Source organism: Anser brachyrhynchus (genome assembly GCF_964034855.1).
Source record: "Anser brachyrhynchus genome assembly, chromosome: 6".
Taxonomy (NCBI): domain Eukaryota; kingdom Metazoa; phylum Chordata; class Aves; order Anseriformes; family Anatidae; genus Anser; species Anser brachyrhynchus.
In genome coordinates, this window is record NC_137700.1 from 17583549 (window position 1) to 17605635 (window position 22087).

Sequence of the window (22087 nt, forward strand, 5' to 3'; positions counted from 1 at the left end):
AAATTAAGTTACATGCTAGGGATGGTACAGATGAATCTAAACAGTAGATCTACATCACAAGTTGGCCAAGAATTCATCTGAGTACCTGAATGTGGTTGAAGCCAACAGCAGCTTGTATTAGCAAGTAAGACACTGTTTTCTGTAGATGAAATGGAGACTGAACTCTAGTCCATCATCCAATCCTTCTCTAAGTGGACACCAAGACCCAGCCACCATGCCCCCTCTTGCCTCCAGCTTCAAAGAAACATGCAAGGGAGCCGCAAGCTGTCAGCACACTTAACCTTCACCCTGGTACTATGGATTCAATTCAAAATCTACTACAAAGTTTTAATCAGCAACAGCACTCATGCTGCAGGTAGAAAAATGGATTTTTGCTAACGCACAAAAAGAGGACTGCGAGCAAAGCCATTGAGTCACTGTAACAGAACAGCACGCCTCTTCTACAAGTGTATAGTTTCTGGTTGGTAGAGATTTGAGGTGAGGGAATACAAGCAGACAACCGCCAGGTAACAATGAGGGAAAACTACACACAAGATACAGGTCTAATGTTCAGGATACCTGCGGACATGAACAATGTAATTCTGTCACTTAATCGTAGCTTGTAACGAAAAGTGGCAATGGGGTTCTTGGGAATTGGACAGACTCACATAGCTTGTTATTTTAAGTAAATACCACAATCAGCGTGAAATCCCAGCAACTAAAATATGAGAAACAGTATGAACTACCAGTCTTTTATGGGATGGAAAGAATCCATAGCTATCCAAAGGCTAGTTTGGCTTTCATACACGTGTATATAAACCATGAGTCACTTTACATCGTCTTGACTCCAGCTCATAGCAAAGCATAGAGGCTTTGTTAGTGGTGTTTAAGTTAATTGCAGGTATTCTAGGTTTAGTTAGTGGGGGACGGAAAGAAATATTAGCCTTTTGCTTAAAAGGAGAAAAAATTCAAATTCATGTTGATACAAGGAGAACAGGGTCAGGAAGAATATATAAGCAATTGTATTACAAAATTGCTAATACTAAATACTGCAAGGGAGAGCTATGGATATTTCTCTGCTTACGACAACAGAGAGAACCAGTCCCGAAACTGCAAGAAGACCGCAGTCAATCCCGCCTGCAATGCCCCGCTAAGCTTCGCAGGGAGCGAGGTGGTTCCCTAGGGCTGTAGGCTCACATGGACCTGGTGCATTTGGAGATGCATGTGAAGGCACCTGTCCCACCAGCGTGTCTCTAGTGGCTGCCTCGAGTGTGTGCCTCGCGCCCCAGGGAGCCCGGCTGCTGCCATGAGCCAGCTCCAACAGGTCACTTCAGTTCTCGGTTTCATTTACCCCACTCACAAACCCGGAGTAATGGGTCCTCCTTTGAACACTCTGAGCCCTTCTGATGGAGGTTGTTACAATTACAGCTACTATTGCTGGACATTAATAAGCCTCCCTGCTCTGTGGTGGAGTGCCCAGGTAAGCAATTTGCCCATTTTACGGATAAACTGAGATACTGAGACACTCATGTAGTAAATTAGCATCAGTGTGGAAAAAATAGGTGATCCATTTTCGGTTTCCTTCCTTAGCAGCTACCAAATGCTCAGGGTACTGTGGAGGGCCCATCCTGACAGCTGCCTTAGGTTTTAAGTGCGCTCACTCATTTTAAAGAAATGCATAATACCTCTCCGTTAAACCTCGTGTGCATTTTCAACTTCTAAAACTGATATCAATTCCAGGGTTCCGCAACAGCCTGCCAAGAGCTGGCAGCTAGCTGGCTGCTGCTTTGTCAAAGAGGATTTACTCTGAATAACGTTGGCTGGAGGTAGGAGACCTAATTCTATTTCTAGCTGCACTGGTATAAAACCGAAGTAACGTCTGCAAAAGGCAGATGCAAGGGTGTAAAAGGATTGCAGTGGGAGTGAACCTGGCTCAGAGGAATTGTTGGTATATTTTTTTCAACAACATACGCGTTTGGAAACTAATGGAAATGCTAAATTGGCTATAAAGATCTACAGTGGAAAAGTAACATTACTTTCAAGAATCTTAGCTGCTGTGAATAAATGTAATTAGGACACATTTAAATTTGTTTAATAGTTACCCAAAAAGGTTGTTTGCAATCTGCAAAGTAATATGCCCCTAAGTGTAATGGGTAGCATATGATTTCATTAGCAGCAAAACAGGCATAATATATTGCAAGCTGAAATTCCTATTTTCCTCTCTAACTAGAGCTCTCCCAAACCCTTACACCAGAGTCAATGCCGTAGGAAAAGGCCTCTCAGGGGTTTATTTGGATTTTGTTGGTTCTTTCCGTTTGTTTGTTTTTACAGAATGGGAGGTATTTCCCAGTCTGCTGCGCATCTCTTCTCCGTAAGCGCACAAAAGGACGCCCACCGTTAGCGGAGCAATGAGAAAGGTCACAGCGCAGGACCCCCCAAAAGCCCGCTCTAGGTGCAAGCACTGCGCACAGTTCCCTGGCCCCAGTGCGACTGCTCGCAGAGCAGCTGAGCTGCCGGGGCCGCATCTCCATGCACCTCAGCCACCTCCTCGGCACCTCGCTGGGGCTTTTCAGGGAGCACACTGCTTTTCTGCCCTGAATCTACCTACCAAGGTTTTACAGCCTCGCTTTGAGCTGTCTGGAGAAAGAATTTGTCTCCTGTGTGCCCTGGTGAGCTGGAGAAGCCAAACCCCTGCCCAAGTGCTTCTCTGAGCTTCATCCTCTCCTAGGACAGGGTAAGGTGCCTACAACAGCGCTGGCTGCAGGGGTAAGATCAGGACCGCACGTGTGACCCCCGGGTTGCACGCTCAGGCTGTCTGCCAGCAGAGCAGCCTCACAGCTGGAGGGAAAGGGACTGCGCTTTGCTGCAGGGCTTGTGGCTGAGCAGCAGGACATCTCTCAGTAGCTGGGTTTTGGGGAAAAGCAGGAGGAGCTGAGTGTCAGAGACAGACCCAGAGAGGCAGAGCGACTCGCTTGTACACCAGCGAATGATTTGGCGGTACTTTAAAATCACCCTTCCCCACTGGTACACTACACTGAAACGCTTGCTTTCTGCAGCTTCTCCTCCCAGGGCAGTGGTGGGCTCAGGCAGGTGACGGATGGCACAGTGGGGTTATGCAGGGACCTCATGTGAATGCAGCAGGGCAGTCCCACCACAGCTGTGCTGGCCCCAGCACCCCCAGCGACCACTACGAGGACAGAGCGGGAAGTGAGACCATCTTGTCCCCACCCCAAATGCTTCCAGTATCAGGAAATTAATAAAAATGAATACAATACAGGAATACACAAAAGACTACAAATATCCCCTTTGTCGTATCTGATTTGGACCTGGAGTGTGTCCCAGCTTCAGTCTAGCCACTCAATAATCTGAATGGGGAATGCTACATAAATTACTCATTATTCCCACCAGATGAGCTGTCAAAGGCTGCGGAAACAAGTTCATGTTCACTTCACCTCTCTCTGCTCGCTCTACTCTTCCTTACTTTCCCCTCTAATAAGATCTGTTGTTAAACACTTCTGTCTTGAGATGCTGAGAGAGAGAAAGAAGGGAGGAAATACAGAAACCCTCTACCAAGCATCCTCAAGTTTTACTTTTGAACAAAAGAACAGAAGGACACCATAAAAGCCAAAGCAATTGTGCTTTCAGTGTGAGCTCATCATAAAGCAGCCTCCCCAGCCTCATTGCACACCCGGGGTTTCCACCGGCACAGATGCCCAGCCCAAGAACCGCAGAAGAAACAAGGATAAAACTCCCCTGTTGCCACAGGAGATCCTTGTGAATAGCAAAGGCAGATCTGGAGCAGAGCTTGTGCATTTCTCACGTTGCAGCTCCTCGTATTTATTTTCAAAGCAAATCACAAATGTCAGAGTATTGCGTAAACACTGCATCCAACTGCTGCACGGCAGCTGCCGCCCTGCACAGCGCACCCAGTAACTTCAGCCCCCTGGTCAGCCCGTCCAGAACTTCGCCACGACTAAAGCAACATCTCCCTTCTATCCTTCTGAACTAATCACCCATCTTCCACACTTCCAATTAATCCCTAGAACCTGTATTTCTGTCTGTCCATCTCCAGGGTTTCCCTTTTGTTGTTGGTTCCACGTTACGGCCAGCGCAAGTGGCAGAGAGCTATTGGTCTCCAAAAGGATGTTTTCACACATGGCTCTGCCCCAAACACCTGGAAGTACTTGTATCCCTGGAAAGGCAAGCCCAGATACTGGGTGGCCCTGGAAAGCCAAATGTCATTTCAAGTTTGCAAACGCTTCCTGTCATCACTTTTGGGCCAGACCAAAACCCTGGAGTGAGCCGTCCCCGGGGTCAGGAGAGGCAAAGTTCGAACTCTGGCTGAAATGTGGTGCCTCAAGTCTCTCTTGTGCTCCAGCGACCTCTGAGGCGCTCCGCAGCGCGTTGCTGGCGCACACGGTGTGCCGACAAAGCCCTGGCCCCTTGGCAAAGGGTGCTTGGCACCGTCCTGCACCACAGCAGCCCCGGAGCCAGGAGGAGCCAGGGTCCCAGGGCCAGACAAGAGGCCTGCAGGCTGCGGGACCGACCTGGCACCACATTGCCCAGGGCAGCCACAGCACCGAGGGAATGCCCAACCCTGGAGGGAGCATCATATCTCTCCATCACGCCAGCACAACAGAAAGCCACCGAGTAACAGCTGGAGCGGCGCCACTCTGATTTTCTCAGCACAGAAGGTGCACAAAGCGCAGACACCGGCTTGCCCGGACTCCTCTGTGAGCTGGCTGGATGCGTGACAGCTCCAGACTACACAGACTTGAGGAAAAATAGGGATGGGAAGGCCCCATGGAGGTCATTTAGTGCAGCCCTCATCCTCAAGGCAGGATCAATTTTCCCCTCATCATTCTTGGCAGATAGGAATAGAGAGGAACCAAGAAATCGAACTTCAGGGAATTGGGGCAGGCTAAGTGTAACTATGAAAGCATGTCTGCTCAGGAGTAAGCGTGAATGCGCTTATTCTAGAAAGCCATGCCATAAAAACAGTATCAAGAACTTGACTTTACCTCTTTTTTAAAATAAACAAACAAATCTGGAAGCTTTAAAATCCAGGATATGGGTTGAGAGCTATTTCATAATCCTTAGTCACCTATACAGTCACCCAATGCGGAAACGCATCATATCACGCCCTAATATGCAGTAGGCAAATATTTTTGTAATCTAGTGCTAATGATACCAAATATTATTAATATCTCATTTGGCACACTATTGTAAAAATAATATTTAACAACGCATTAACTGTAGTTGTAGCAAGTGATGTATTTAGCTAATTGTATGCAATTAAGTTATAATTAAAATGGGGACGTTTCATTATCTTCCTTGCTTTTCACTAAAAATCTAAGCAGGAAATTCAATAAATGAAAGCTTCTGGAAAATCATGTGAAGCATCAAGCGCTGGAAGATGAATATAGCACAAGGCATCATGTGTTGTTCATCTAACTTTATTAAAACCCCGCCAAGTTTAAATCTTTAGACCTTTCATACTGAGCTGAACTTCATTCCTTTTTCTTTCCTGTTTCTTCATCCTGTCTATTATATCACCCAGGCTTCGAGCTACTGCATTATTATATCCTGAAATGCAAAGAAAAAATCACACGTGTGATGAAATGGCTGTGTCTGAATTGTGGAGGGAATGCGGATGCAGTTCTGCATTTCATCTGGCATAACTTCTCTGCATCACAAGGGTCCTCCTTCCACTTTTGTCAAGACTGATAATACATGTGGGCAAAACATAAATGTTACAAATTGCAGCGTGCTTTCTGTTAGGGGGCTGTTCTTTGCTCAGCACGGGTGATTAACAGTCTGTGTGAACACAGAACGCCTGATGTGCACACGCTTTTGGAGAGGAGGAGTGGGAATTCACCCTCTCACCGATCCTCGTTGCAGCCAGTTATTTCCACGATTTCTTTGTCAGCATTGCTGCAACTTTGTGCTTGCAGTACTTGGAGCTCCATAACAAGGACTTGTGCGTACAAACTTGGCCACTTAGGAAACAAACCAAGGAGATATCTGCACACACGCACACACACAGACTGAAAAACAGTCCCTGTGCAGGACCACGTCTTCATCTTCTGCTTTGCTTTGGGAACTGCACAGACCCCTCCGAACACTGGGACACAGGAATATCAGGCTTGTATCCCCCTTCCTCTCCCCAGGCCAGACCTGTCCAGCACCCACGACAGCCACACAAGCTACCAGTACTAGAAGGCGAGCTGGATCAGCCCGACACACCACACATTTTAGATTACATAGCTTCAGCGCAGAGCTCTGGCAATGTGTCAAGACTTTTTCCTGAAGACTCCAGCTGCTGTTTCTCCTGTTTCATTTAGCACTCATATAAATTAAAAGTTTTGGTAACACATTTTGACTGCTGTATGCATATCGCTCTTTTCATCCACACTTTGGAGTGATCCACGCCCTCCCCTTACCACAGCCCAACGTGCTGAAGAAGCCGAGTTCGCTGGCATTTGGTACACACCAGCTGCGCCAGCAATTCCTCCCCAGACCTGAGGAGCAGGGAATGTTCATGGCAAACGAGCTGCTGGCCTGCTGGTGGCTTGGTATTTCCAGCCCAGACTGAAGACTTTTTCCAGGTAGATGCTCACTGCCTGCCAGAGGAGTGGGGTGTGATGTAGAGGTAGTGGGCAGTGGCAAATAAATGCCTGTCTCAGTCCACATCTGCTGAGGTAGGGTGCTCAGGCTTCTGCCGGTGGGACCTCACAATGCTCAGAAACAAATAAACCTGGGGACAACCTTTCTGTCAGGCTTCATCCCACACTGGAGAGAAAACTTACAGAGCACTCGCTCTAATTCAGCATTCATAAAACCCCAATCCAGACATGACAGACCCCTTCTGCTCTCACAAGTCCCTCGCCAGCTTCAAGTTTTCTAGCCCAGCGGACACATGAAAGAGTGAAAGTCAAAGAACAGATTTCCTATTTCCTATAAGGGGATTTTGCTTTCCTATAAGGAAACTTTGCTTTCACGTGTGGCTGTGATTATCCACTGGGACCTGCTGCGAGGGAGGGAAGCTCCCGTTTGCCTTGCTGGTGCTGGCCGGGGGTCCCAGCGCTCAGCGCCTCCTGCACCCCCCTGGCATATTCTTCAGCCCCCTTCCATCCAGCAGTGGCAACTCAGTGAAGCACTGCCACAATTTAAATAGTTATTTGCATTTCATTAACAATGACAACATTTATTTTAATGCAGTTAAATCAGAGTAGCATTTAATTTAATTTTAACAAGATAGTTATTAAGCTAACCAAATATCAATTGATTGCTGAAGAAACCACATTGTGAAACAAATACGTTGAGAAATAAATCTTGTTGCCAGGCCATTAATGTAAAATCACATAAATAATAAATGTCTAATTAGGTTCTCTCTAATGAAGAGCTCCAACTGTTCACTGACATTCTCCGGGAGGCCTGCTGCCTCCTGACATCGGCTGTTAGGGGAGATGGATCCAAGCGCTCGGAGGGTGACACAGGCTGACCAGAGCCGGGCAGGTGGCTCTCAAGAGGCCCCTGGTGCCCACCTGATGTCTCGCCAGCCCTGCACGCCTCCTGGGGCTCTGCCCGGTGGTGCCGCTCAGAGACCCGAAGGTCTCAGGCCCCAGAGGGAGCCAGAAGCCAGGGGCACGGATCTGCTGCGCTGGCTCTGCCCCGTCCCCACCACGGGGCGCGAGGTGTGGGGTCACCCCCCCACGCTCGGCAGGAGCAGTGCGCAGTGCTTCCCTGTGAATTAACCCGTGTCTGGAGCAGCAGAAATGGTCAGTTGTAGCAGACACAAACATTTCCTTTTCCAGTATTGCTGAGGACGTGTAATTTTCATCCATTTGTATGTGTGGGTATCGTTTTCAAGGGTTTTGTTTGTTTGCTTATTTAAACACAGATCTCTTGCGGGGAGTTATTTTCATAGCTTTTCTGACCATCTGCTCCGTCCAGCTGCATAAAACAGACCAAAAAATCTCACCCAGGCAACTCTGAATCAAGTCTGCAACTTCTGCTTAAAGCATATTATATTACATGCAGTCTTGATTTAAAGACTTTAAGTGATGGAAAATCCACTAAATCCCTACACAAGTCGCCCTGATGGTTAGCTATGCCCACTGTGAAAAATGTTCACCTTCTCCCAAGCCCAAATTTGTCTGGCTTTAATGTTTATTCACTGACTGTTCCCGTGCCTTTTTCTGCCAGGTTAAAAAATCACCAGCAATCAGAAATAAATTACTTGGTCCTGAAGCTGCCGGAGGACTAAGGTATAAACAAATCGAGAGCAAGCCAAAGAGATTTGTCCGCGTGCAGACAAACTGCCACCGAGGGCTGCCTCCTGCCAGCACGGAGCTCAACAGCCCCCAACCTTGGCCACCCCTTGGTAACTGCTACGGGGGAGGATGAGGGCTCCGCTGCCCTCAACCAGCAAGATTTTTGGAGGGAAGCCACAGCAATTGCGAGGAAATGGGGTCAGAAAGCCAAGTTACTAAAACATGAGCATGTCTTCAGTGGAAATTTCCCTTTTTCAATAAGAACAATCCACACCTGATATACCTTGCACCCTCAAAAACAGGAGCACCTGAAAAGAAGCCCCCACACAGCCCACGTCCCCAGATAAGCCACCCAAAACTGCACTCCCCCCTTGCACTTCCCATTCAGGCATATATCACACTTTAGGACTGGATCACCAGAGGAGAGGGAGTTATTTTCTTCTTTGTTTTACAGTGGGCTGCACATACCATGTCGAGTGCCCCATGAGGAGCTCCTGTCTTTGGGAGAGACGAGGAGCCCCAGAGTGCTCCTGAGCCCCCAACAGGAGGTGCAGCTGACCCCGGAGGACCCCCAGCTCCCACAGGGGGCAGTTGGATGGGATGTAGAGACAGCTTGGCTTTCCCACCCCAGCACCCACATCCCGCTGCTCTGCAGCCACCGTGGGAGCTCTTCCAGGTGAAGCTCAACCCAAAGCAGCCCGTGACGGATTGCTCCTGCCCGTTAACCTGTACCTACACCATTGTGTTCTGGCAGCAAACGTAGCTGGGCTCCTAGCAAAGGCTTGTATAGCTGAAAGCACATTTCTACCGAGGACAGACAACCTCTCAAATGCTGATACGGAAATTGTGGGGCTTGTTTTGCACAACACTGCTTGGCTGTGTTGTGGCAGCGAAGCCCCCGCAACCCAGAGCAGCCATGCCCCGGCCGTGCCTGCCCCGAGCCTGGCTGCACCCCAGCGCTGCTCGCAGGCTGAGCACCAGGCACATGCGCCCTTAATCGCAGTAAAAGCAGCAGCCGAGGCTTGGCAGGGTTAAGTTACACAGATCAGAAGACGCGATTTCTACGAGGGAAGCAGGTGTTTGGGAATATGATCTATTTTTCCAGGAGGATGTGATAAATACTTTTGAGCTAATTATTTTGCACCAAACCATTCTGCTTTAAAGCAAATGGCCTCCAAGGAGGGCTCGTCAGCTCACAAGACAGGCAGGATTTTGCACAAAACTTTAGGCTCGACGATGACCCCGGGGCAGGATGGATGATGGCAGCAGGCACGCATCCTGCATCGGGTGAGCCTGCACCAGAGCTGCAGCTTCACGTACAGCCAACGTGTGGCCAACCACACTTTTTTTTCCCTTGCATCTTTCCATCACTCTTTTCCAAATGAAGCAACTTAAACACATCTGGGAAGAAAATTAAGCAAGTAATCAGAAAATGTGCTGGAGCTTGTGCAATACAAATGAAATAGCTGTTGAGCACTAGCTGCAATAGCAGGGGATGCACGGGGTCAGAGAGGTACTGCAGGCTGGGGAGAAAACCTGGTCAGCCGGGGCGCAGATGAATCCACATCAATCCCTTCCTGACTAGAAAACGTGGTGTTGGCTAGGCCGAGGGTGCCCGTGACCTCTGAAATGACCAGCACCCAACGGGTTACAGCGGGGAGAGAGCCCGCAGTGCAAACATCACATCCCTCACTCACAAAAGAGTAAATTATTAACTTTCCCTAATTAGGCACCACTCCCATTCCACCTCTGTGTGTTTGGGATTTGGAAAGGGCCGAGTCGGCAGGCCTGCAGCTCTAACAATGCAATCTCCACTCCGCACAACTAGGTGGGACCGTACCACCACCAGCCACCCACCCACCAGCCCTCTTGGTGGTGGCAGATGAAAAACTCACTTCCACTGTTTACCATCCTCTGATAAACTTCCAGTAAGGAACAACAGAGACTTCCCCCACCACCAGCCCATGACAGCATTCTGAAAAATCACTCGTAAATCCCTCCCCAGGCCCCTGCAACAGCCCCAAGAGCACCCTGCCAGTGCCCCTCAGCAAGGAGGGACCCATGGGAGGTGAGGAGGGCTCTGACCCTTGCTCTTCAATTGCCACAGGCGCAACATGGAGCTGCCATGCAAGAGCCAATCTCTTCCCTGTACAGAAACCCCAGGGAAGACTCATCTCCATGCTTCCACTCGTCCAAGCTATCCTTTCTTTTTCCAGGGATGACCTCGAAGATCACGCAGCTGGAGCTCACCCTGCTCTACAGCTCCCGGCTGTCCAGGAGGTGTCACGGCCGGCTCAGCTCTGCCTCCGGCTACTGCCTCCTGCTACCAGCACCCGCTTCCCCATTTAGCAGCTGATGGTTTGTGGTGCAAGAAGCCCTGTAAGCTGAGGGTGCTGCGTCAGGCCTTAATGGTCATCTTCTTTCCTGAGGTCTCCCCTGCCAGGGCTTACTGAAAGGTGCTTGGCACAGCATCTCATTTTCCAGGTACAAACAGTTTGGGGGAGAAAAAAAATAAGGGAAAAGCAAAGCAAAGCACAGCAAGTGTGCAACAATGTTATTGTGAGCTGAGAAGATGTTAAATGAATTAATTTGATTCATTCTTAAATTTAACTGGCAAGATGTAATGGTTCACATTGAAAGCATGAATAACTATTTTGTTCAGTGAATGACTACAGTTTAGTGACTCTTGATGTCAGTGTATTTTGCCCAGGGTAAAACTTGCTATATGAATTATTCACTGCTGGGTGGAATGAATGGGCCATGCTCATACACAGAGTGCCAACTGTGGTTATTTGACATGACGGGGCACACTTGATGCTGACAAAGGACAATAGTTAATTTACAGTGTGGTACTGGGGCTCAGTCACTCTCCTTAAGATCTTTATAGAAAGCATGGCACTTTTTGTCATGTACTCCACATTAAGATGGATTCTGTGTGCCAAAAAACACTGAAGCATAGCTCACTTTTAAAAATGTTCACTAGTTTAAAGGCAAAAAAAAATCCACCTTCCTGTCTTGTTTGGCTGAAACATTGCTCCAAAGAAAATGTGTTTAAGAGCAACTTAAAAATAAATGGAGAAATGCATCTATATATCACTGGAGCATCTTGTCATAGATGCAATAGTTGATAGCTATGAGAATCTCTCCTTGATAGGAAAGGATCTGGCAGCCTCTCACACACCAGGATCTTGGACTGGAAATAATAGTGCTTTTACCTAAGCTTTTATTTCCAAAGCTGGGAGAGAAGAGACCGGGCAAAGTTTCTACACTAAAGTATTTACAATGAGCAATCGGAGTAGGACATTTTCCCAGCCTTCTTAAAAAGCTGTTGCTTTAATGCAAGCCATTTGTAATCTGGAAAGACAGAACACAATTCAGCCTGATCTGACAAATGGGCCACAAAAGTTTACTTACGCATAATAATGATACATTCATCTTTACTTTACACTTCCCAACTGCATGCTTATTGCAAACATCTGTGTTGCTGAAACTGGCATTACAACTCATTTATATGGTTAAAACCAGTGATAGATGAAAGGGGAGGGGGAGGGGCAGGGGGCTCTGCTTCCTCCCGAGTTTCACAAACAAATATTTGGTTTCATCTTTGAGCATTTTTCTGTGAATGGGCTGAGTCACTGCCCTGGCATGAGCAGAAATAACTGTATGGACAGCTTCCAAATCAGCAACCCAGCACAAACCCTGGGTGTGCAAGTCCTGCAGTGACAACACACCTCACACTCAGAGAAAAGGCTGAAGGCAAGACCACCAAAAGGCAGCTTTCATTTCTCCACCACGTCACATGCGCCCCACCATGCAGTGACTGCAGAGGCATTCCCCTTCTGCTTCGTGGGCCAGCAGCTCCCTTCAACGCCAGCTCCGGGCCATGCTCCTCCATCCCCAGATCTCCCCTAGAGCAGCTCAACTCTTAACGCCATACCAAATTCGGGCATCCTCTTGCCTTATGACAAAATGATATGCTTTCCCTCAAACTACAGTGTGCTGGAGACGGCGCTTACCTCTGAAACAAGCCTGCCTGGATTGCCAGGCTTTCATCCCTCCTGACTCCGGCTGATTTGGCACAAATCCTGCTACTCAGTGCTGTGCAAAACAACACAGCCAGAACTGAAATGCAGTTTGCATGGCTAACAGTGAAACGGGACACTTCTCTGTGGCTCCCAGATCTGCCAGGTATTACATGTATTTGTTTCTGTGGCTGTGACCAGGTCACACTTCGGATTTACAGCAGCACACGAAGTTTTGAATTTCTGCGCTCCCATTTGGTGAGCATACACCATCCCTGGGGATCCTGGATACACGTTAATGCACCAGTAAGGCTCCCAGGTAGTCTTACATGGATTCTCTCCTCAGACACCTAAATATTGTTTGTTATTTGACTGCCTTCATTTACGACACGATATTGTGTATTCTTCATAGTCATGAAGAGCATCTCTGTAACCCTTCAGCCAGGCTGATGGGTGTGCACATTTGAAGCCCTGCACTCCCTATAACACGCACAGAGGACACTGAGATCACAAGCTATGCAATTTAAAAGAAAAATCTCTAAAAGCTTACAAACGTTTTCCATTCACACAATTCCCTGCCCCAAAAGCAGGGGTCAAGCTTTCCACATGTGAACCCTTTAGCGAGACGTCTCCTTTTGCTCAGGTATCTCTGTTTAATTGCTGCCGAGGAGTTGGCACCTCCCTGCCTGGCGGAGCGGTGCCCGGGTTCTCACTGGTGGTGCCAGCCACCCGCCGGCAGCACGCCTTCACCTGCAGGGCTGTGGAGGAGAAGGAGGGAAGCAGCTAACAGAATGAAGAGTCAATAGTAAGAATGCAAAGTAAAAAGAAAAAAAGTCCACTTCCTTTCACTGATTAATTTTGGTCTCTGCATTCATCAGAAAAGCCAGGAGGGTACAGCAAAGCAAGCCATGAGACTCCATTAGGAGGAACATCTGAATGAAATGCTGTCTCTCTGCTGCTTTCTTATGAATATGCTCTGCTAACGTGGTCCACTTGTAAAAGAGCAGAGGGAGTGCAGCCCGCCATGGCACTTACATGACAGCGTGGCTGGAGGGTGCACGAGGAGAAGCGACTCCTCTTTAGCCCTTTCAGAAAGAAGAGCCTGCGCCTCTCTGAAGCCTACAATTGAGAAGCCATTATCTTAAGGTATGTTTTCCAGCCCCCGCTATTTTCAGGGTTGACTGCTGCAGACTGAAAAATACCTCCCAAATTTTTCTCTTTCTGTGCATTCTGGCTGTTTATTTTGTGTAGATACTTGTCCAATTTCAGATAATTTCATGTCTGGAATGTCTGCAGAACTCAGTGTGTGGGACTATCACAAGGCAAAAAGAAGCATTTTTGCAGGAAGTGCTTCTTAACACTGAGGACTTTTACAGAGAAGATCTGTGCCTTGGTGTATGCATGCTATCTACAGAGATTTACCACAAGCAACAGACCTGGATTTTGTTCGTTTGCTACAGTTTATATCAGGTGTACAAGCTGTCATGCACAGAAAATCCCTTTCATTAGGAAAAATGAGAGCTACAGAGCTCTTCACTGCTTTCTTTGTTGTCCCTCTGATTTCAGGTACGTTACTGGTGAATAATATCCCATCATAAAATACAAAGATTGCAGTAATTGGACATGTTAAATATTGGTGATGCAGTGGGCCTCTGGATCGCTAAGCAGTAATTCAACAGCACCCTCTTGAAGCAGAAGCACGCTGAACTATGCCATTCCCTGCTGCTTCCAACTCCTGCTGCTGCTGCTACAAAGCGCACTGTTAGATGAAATGGAAAGAAGGTAGAAGAGTGCACCTTGCCATCCATGCACACCCGAGCACCAATCAGCCAAAGGCCATCTGGGAACAGAAAGACACAGCCATTACCTTATTTCACAGCCCATACTGCCGCTGCTTGGGTTGGATTTTTTGAAAATGCACATGCAGTGTGCATCCTGTTACTTAACCTCTCTGTTTTCACTGAATTACACAGGAACATCATCCTTTCCATACACGGCTTTCATAGGTCTGTGTGGATTGAGACTCAAACCAGATTTCATATTTTTTTTAAGAAGTTTGCTGAACTGACTGACAGAGTGTGCTTGGAGATGTTTCCTGGCTGCTTCACCCCCAGCACAAAGCATCTGCAAGTAGCAGCACCAGCCACTTGCCCCGCTGGCAAACCGTGGCACGGCGCTTCAGGCAGCAAGAGCTGTCTCCGGCTCAAGGATTACCCACTTGTTGGAAACCCGAGTCCAGCTACAATCCCTGCAATACTACCAGGCTTCAGGCCGGGATCAGACGAGATCTTTATTAGTTCCTCTAAGTAATAACGAACTGAATATCTAGCACGTGCTGTTTTACTCAATGGAAAAAACACAGGATGATTAAATTAAGAGCACAATACTCTGAGAATCCCTCCCTTTTGATCCCTGTGTGACATCCTCCTGTTAACTGCACTATTGCCCTCAAGGGAAAGACTTCAGAAGCCCCAGGCTGAGCAGGAGCTGCACACCAGGGCTGGGCTCAGCGACCCGCAGCATCCCCTCGGGCTGCATGCACAGAGCAGCCTGGTTCTGGTTGTTCACAAGCAAAGCTCTCAGGGATGCACCTCGGCACTCGCTTACCCAGCACTGGGTATCGGTTTGGTTCAGACGAATCCAGGGGCTAGGGCTGTGATTTTGGGTGTCCTGGGCTTGCTGCTGGGCACCTTGAAAGTAATTCTGTTCAGCTGCTTAAGAAGAGGGCAGGGAAGCTTGTGGCACTGCCAATGCAAATGTCCTGGGCCTGAGGTCCTATATATGCATACATGCACGCACATACAAATATGTATATTCCCGTCCCCCCACATTTGCTGATCCACTTGTCTTTCTAAGAAATGAGAGCACTGGGAGAGCTGACTTTCTTCTCACAAACACTGTGACTTTCCTTCCTTGTCCCCAGCTATCTCAGGCCCCTTGGACAGCTGTCACCCTCTCCTGCCTCCATCCCATCTCACATGCATCTGCCTGGAGCATGAATGCCAAAACAAACACGGGAGATACAGCGGCATTTCTCAGACTATTACAGAACCTATTTTAACAGATGACTGATGTCTCTGGAGTAATGTGTGTGGGAAACAGAGATACACTTCACACTTTTAGGAAGCTTAGAAAATGTGATACTTCTAGGAATACAAATGACAGCGGTTTAAGTATGTTGAGTATCCACCCTCTTTCATTTTCTTGTGCCCAGATTTCAACAATAGCACCAACTTCTGCAGTAAGTACCATTTAAATGGCTAACTGAAAGAAATCTTCAATTATGTTCATGAATATGGATAGTCTCTGCTTGCTGATGTACAGGATTGTGTTTATACAGGAGAAGGACAGCTTGTTGTTGTTCACATACACAGAAAATATTTCAGCTGTAAACACCAGTTGGTACAATTGTGCATCACACATTCAGTATGGTCTCTGGGTACAACGGCTATGTTTAAGCACCAGCAGTCTCCCTCAGATGAATCTCCCAGCTAGATTTCTGTTATTTTTTCTTTAACAGGAGGCAAGCCATCAGCTGTAGAAGGGACATTTGCAAGTGTGAAAGCAAATGAAACTGTGGGGGAGGAAGAAGGGAGGACAAAGAGTGCTTTACTGAAGATCTCGGCAAAATATAGTTACTAGATAGGATTTGTCCCAGCAGAAAGACTCAAACAGAAGGGACACATCTGGGAGCATGTGGACAGAGCTGTCATCTACAGAAGCAGAGCTCTACAATGATGTGGATTTGGGCTGTTTGCAAATACCATGCAACTGACTCTTCTAAAGATCACACACTATTTTTCAACAGACACCCACTCATCAAGATACTGTCTCAATTCAGTGAAATCTAATAATCTAGTTCTCGCTGTTTGTAACTATTGGAGTTCAGAAGCCTAAACAATATTTGACTAAATAAGTGCTGTTTATTTCTACAAAAGCCCCTCTCCACTCTTGCCACTTGCAGAGCAAGATTCAAGGTCTGCGAGTACAGATGGATGACACAGAGCTCTGCTGTGCCTTACATCCATGGACAGAGCCTGCTGTTCTGAACAGCTACTGAAATACAAGGAGTGCACCTCTGGAGAAGCCTGCAAGAGGAAAAGCAGCCAGTGTTGCTCTCTCCTATAAAGAAGGGACACGACATACGAGAAATGGTTTATTGTCACATGGATTGACACTTGCAGAAGGTGGGAAAAACAATTCTGTAGAGGATATATTTTTGGAGCTGCTGTGGGAAATCTCAGAGCTTGCTGTGGGGGAAACTCGCGCCCTGCAGGGAGGGAGCACTGGCCCGCTCAGAGCCCAGGATAAACACTTGGCAAGAAAACAAGCTGTCAAGGATCTGCACCAGGACTGGGCACCTCAGTCGTGCAGAGACCAACACATACACTACGCTTTCTGCACTTGAGTATTCCCAATCTAACCCGTGGCTGTAAACATATGCATGTGCGCAGATTCAGGACCTTAGCACTCTTTTTCTCTGGATCACATTGAAATTGTCACAACTGCACTGCACACAAGGGATTTGAGGCATCGTTACCTGCACAGCCTTTCCTGCAGGCTGAGTGTTTGGAGAGCAGCCCATGCCCAGACACATGGCTGGTCCAGCCACAGCGGGCTTACTGCTGCGAGATTCACTGAACAGAAAGGCCTCTGATAAGCAGGAAACTACTGCTATTATTGTCTTTACTCTAATGTTTTGATTGCTGCTAACACTGCTTCTCATCTGCTTAATTGTACCTCTATATAATGGTGAATTAGTGTTCATCTAGACTCAGCTACAGATTAGTTTGTAACAAAGGGGAGCCACTGAAAACTAATCTGAATAATTACTTATTTTGTTTTACTGAAGTTTTGTCCAAACTACTAAAATCGTTCACACTTTCAAGGGAGCTTTTGCCTATGTATTCCTTACTAAGCCCAGTTCAGTCAAGATTTGATCAGATTTATGTCATTATCAGGACACTTAAGGTCAGTGGATTGTTACAGGTAGTAAGGACTTCTAATTTGCATTCTTCTGATTACAACACTAACTTTTTCAATCTCATTTTTGTTACACCCCATCTGATCTGTTGCTGAGCTGCCAGAACTGGAATTTTGAAACAAAAATACTTAACAAGGTGTGGTCAGCTCTTCAAGCAATGATGGTTTCGATGTTCAGATCGAATGTTTGCTCATAGTTTACCAACAACTGCCCCTTATAGAAGGATAATCTACATGCTCTCCGACCAGTGTGTTGGTTGCAATCACAAACAGAGCTGTTTGATGTACAGCAGGAATTAGTCCTTCCAGGGTCTCAGCTGATTGCCTTAACCAAGACCGTTTCTCCTGTGTTGGGAAACTGAGGTCTCTTTGCCAATTACTGCTGCCTTTTTGTAATCAAAGAGAATAAAAGAGAACTGTGGGGCTTGGATTCTACCAATGATTCGATTGAGCCATGAGCAAATCAAAGGGGAAGATGAAAAGAATTCCTGGGGAAGTATTTATAAACCCACAGGACTGAATGACAGCATCCAAGATTGCTAACAGAGCTAATAGAGGCAAGCGCGATACCTTGAGCAGTGATTTTTGAAAGTTCATGGAGAACAGATGAGGTGCCAGAGGATTTCAGAGCAACAAAATACAGCACTCAACTGAGTTATAAAAAGGGGCATCCAGGAATTTACTAACCAATTCATTTAACTTCAATAGAGAGTAAACTATGTAAGGAGTCATAAAGGAGCCATTATGAGAACTTAGAGCAGCCCAGAATCATAAATAATTGGGTGGGAAAGGGCTTTAGGAGGTCATCTAGTCATCTCATCAGAAATCTCATAACTGTAAACATTCAGCAAAATATAGTACTCGGATATATACATTTCAGCTGGCCCTTCCTACACATCAGAGGAGAGAATCCAGCCTTTATTTTGGGAGGGGGAACATTCCTCGTGAAAAGCCCACTTTAAATGAGGGACTTTGTTACCTTTCCTGCATGGTTTTGTCTCACTATTCAGCTAAAATCCCCAGAGGTGACAGGAGGAATTACGGCAGCTGGCACAGAAAAGGAAAGCTGTTAAACTTGATGATCCTCTTTTTCAAATTAATATATCCTGGACAGAGAACCAGGTAACAGATCATCTAGGGGGTGAACTCTGATAGCATGAACAGGCTAGCGCAGGGACAGTGGGGCTGGGTGGGAAGAGAGCTCTAGCCAAGGAAAAATATAAAAGCAAGCTTCTCCTGCCAAACGCTTGTAGCACAGGGAATGAGGGCAAAAGATAGTTTTATTTAGGGCTTGAGGAAGCTTTTTACCCATTAACCGGAAACTTAAAACCCGTCATTTCAGCTCATGCTTCTGTGAATTTTTATATTTTACTGTCACGTCAAACACCATTCAGGTTTGGAGTCCTATCTTGGATGGGGCCAGGTGACCTCCTGAGGTCCCTCCCTACCTCAGCCCTGCTGTGTCTCTGTGACACTGAGCTAGTGAAATTCAGGAGACTCAGGGGAGTTCAGAGATTAGATTAGACTAGAAAACCAGGACGGGGCCTCAGGTGCTCACCCCAAAAGGCTGAATTGTAACCTGCCCTCCAGGAGAAGACCGCTAACCCTGAAGCACTGAGCTGCTGGTGCATTTTAGGAGCTTTACCTCTGAAGTGAAATCCCACTTCTTCCCTGCTCACATGCAGCTACTCACTGAAGCAAGGCAGACAATCTCTCTGAATCTTGAATAAAGTGCTCTGCAACTGCAAAACTTATCTAGGACTTTGGTCCAGCCAGATACATGTGTATTCTCCCTTTAAATGCAAAATGACATGAGGCCATTTTGAAAGGAATGAGAAAAAAGAACAGAAGTTTACTTGTCATTAGATATAGATAGTAATAACCAAAAGCAATAACCAACCCATGTGAGCAAATTGAATACAGACAAACCGCTATGCTAAATAAGAGAGGAACACCAATTATGTGCAGCAGAGCTCTTATTATATGGCATTCTGATTACCTTAAATTATATTTTTTAACAGACATCCGTTTTTATTTTTGCTTCTAAAACAGGTGAAGTTCCTTTCAAGTATTGACGTCAGCTAGCCTCATCAATTGTTCCTTTAATAGCTCAACTACCACTACAGCCACAAATGCTATGAAAGAGCTAAGTACTCCCTACACAAAGGGGACGCGGTTTTGTCATTGCCGCAGCGTGTATGCACGGCCTAGTCTTTTACAGCATCGTAATTGATATTGATTTTGTGTGGTAGAGGTCCCTCCTTCCATGCACCGGTCTTTATTTCCAAAAATGAAAGGAAGTTAAAGACATCATGATCCATCTTGAAAATAAATCTAATTTTTCCCCTCTTAAAAAAATGTAGTGAATTTAGTATTCCTCCGATGTGCTGGACTGAGTCCATGGCAGGGCTCCAGCATGGTCGGCAGGACAGCAAGTCTCCACGTGGGCCTGCCTACACCGCTTGGCCACGCTTTTGGGGGTGCCCCTTTGGGCCACCACGGTGGCACAACATCAGCTCCTCTTCAGCGTTACGGTCCCTGCCGATCCCAGCACGCAGAGGCCACGTGCTGAGAGCACCCCAATCCAATCCACCTCGGGGCAGAGGCCACCAGCTCTTTTGGCCACCAGCCAGCAACACAACTGTCGATGCAGTGTCCATGGTCCCATCCAGTCCCCACTGTGTCCCATCCCCACCGTTATTTCCTGTTTGGTCTTTCCTTTATGTTTTGACCCTTAGTTATTACTAGAGCTGCATCTTCCTCTCTCACAGGACTCCTGGATTGCACTATTTATTTATCATTGCTATTATTTTGGTTTTAAAAGATAGCCACAACTCAGGGATTCGTGGGGGGGAGAGTGCATGCTACCGAGAATGCCTGCTAACAGTTTAATGGAAAACCTCGGGCCGTGCCAGGTTAAACAAGGCAGGCCAAGAGAGCTACAAAGGCCAGCTGAGTCCACGGGAGCACTTGAATTCCTGGGGCAGGCAAGGGAAATCTGTGGAAAACACGGGAGTGACACTTCTGCTTCCTTCCTATTTATCAGACGAACTCAACTGGGGATTTACTTCCAGGTGTGAAGAAGGTTTCTACCAACACGCAGTTTCACTTGGGATCATGAAGGAAGTGTTGGAGGCTAATAGCAAACTGGCCTCCGCTGGAGGCCCGAATGCCACCAGCATTACACACGAAGGCCTTGCAGCAGCTCGCATCCCAGCAGCTTCCCAAAGCTGTGCAGAAGTGCTTCCAGCCTACTGGGCATGGCTGCTGCTGAAATATTAACCCCTGTGCTTCAGTCTTCTTCTGCACCCTCAAATTTCACATTTACTGTAACACTTTCACTGCTCACAGATCCCAAGTGCCCTCTGGTACTTTTTTGTTCTAGGTACAGTGCTCATTTATAACAAGTACCTTTCACATGCACAGACATACTTGTTTCAGCTGATAGACACACAATGTTTGAGACTTGGACGACAGCTAACTTTTACCCAAGCTTTATGGATAAAAACAAATATTGTTGAAGGCCTGCGGAAACGTGCTCTCCCATAAGATGTCCAGTACTTCTTGTTGCAGCCTGGGCTAAAAATATTACAAGTATAGCTCACAATTTTGTCATTCCCACTGCCCATGGGAGCAGGATGTGCAGAGGCGAGGTTCAGCAGACATGAAAAGTTCATTCAGGAGTCTGTGTTTTTTACATTTTTAAAGTGACCCCAGACACTGGGAGCCCTCCATTCGGCTTCGACCAGGTTTGACTTTTTCCTGACCCCTCCTTCAGGCCATCGGGAAGCAGGAGTCAGATCCTGACCATCACCTTGATCCAGCTTTTCTGCAATTCGGACAGCCCTTTTGGTTCCCGTGCCCACAAAGCATCAATGTCTCCCACAATTCAGCTGTGCCTTTCTAAAGCTTCTGCCTACCAAACTCAGCAGAAGGGCTGTGGCTGGCTGAGACCCATGCCAGCCCTCTCCCACCTCTCACTGATGCCCAGTCCTATTTCCGGCTGCACTTGGTGGAGCCGATACAGATTGTGGTCCATGATGGAAAACACAGGGCAAACCAAACCTACTGCATTTTCCCAGGATCTGTTCAGGTCAGGATATTAACCAAGCCTAGCTCCTCTGAAGAAGATACAAAGCAAGACTTTACACATGCTCCTTCCGCTCATTTTTCTCAATCTAATATTAAAAGTAATTCTTTCTGAAACCTGAAATCTTTCTGATAACCCTAGAGTCCTGACCCAAGCAACGGTGTGATTTGGAGTGAGGTGGTGACCATGTATATAAGATGGAGAAGATACAGAGATGTCATTTCCTACAGATTAATTCTCTACAAGCTGTGTAAACTTTCCTTAGTATAAACAAAGTCTTTATAGACAAAGATGCTAGTTTTTTTTTCCCCCCTTTGAATTATTTAGAGAAAAAATAGGAATGTAATTTGCTGTCTAGGCTTTTCAGCCGGGACTCAGCAAATTGAGAGTTGTTCTTGTTGCCTTCCGTGGCAACTTCCGCATGGTCCCGACTATGAAACAAATGTAAATAAACTTGCAAAGAAACAACCTTGCAAAGCCGGATATTAGCGAGCAGTCTCAAGTTTCCAGAGTAGATTGACAACAGTTTATAGTTACACCCAGTACGAATCTCCTACTACAAATGGGCACCACAGCGTGAAGCCAGCACAGCTGCCCAGCGTCATCTTCACTCCCAGTGCTTTTTCCATGCCCTTCCTTTGGGGAGGCTCTAAAACTTGGCTCTAAAAAGGCATCAGGCAGTAACTCTGCAAAAGAGGGAATCCTCCACACAACCCATTTGGTGGCCTGGCTCTGGT

General features: G+C 46.9%; 1 protein-coding gene and 1 long non-coding RNA gene across 5 annotated transcripts in view; one reads left to right on the plus strand and one right to left on the minus strand.

The window, feature by feature from the left end:
• RTKN2 (rhotekin 2) overlaps positions 1 to 22087 on the minus strand; it is a 135763-nt gene that overhangs the window by 74804 nt on the left and 38872 nt on the right. The gene's annotated exons all lie outside the window — the stretch shown is intronic.
• Positions 1706 to 6348, plus strand: LOC308197304. The gene is made up of 2 exons (XR_013952788.1): positions 1706 to 1805; positions 3036 to 6348. It is a non-coding gene; the product is annotated as an uncharacterized lncRNA (long non-coding RNA).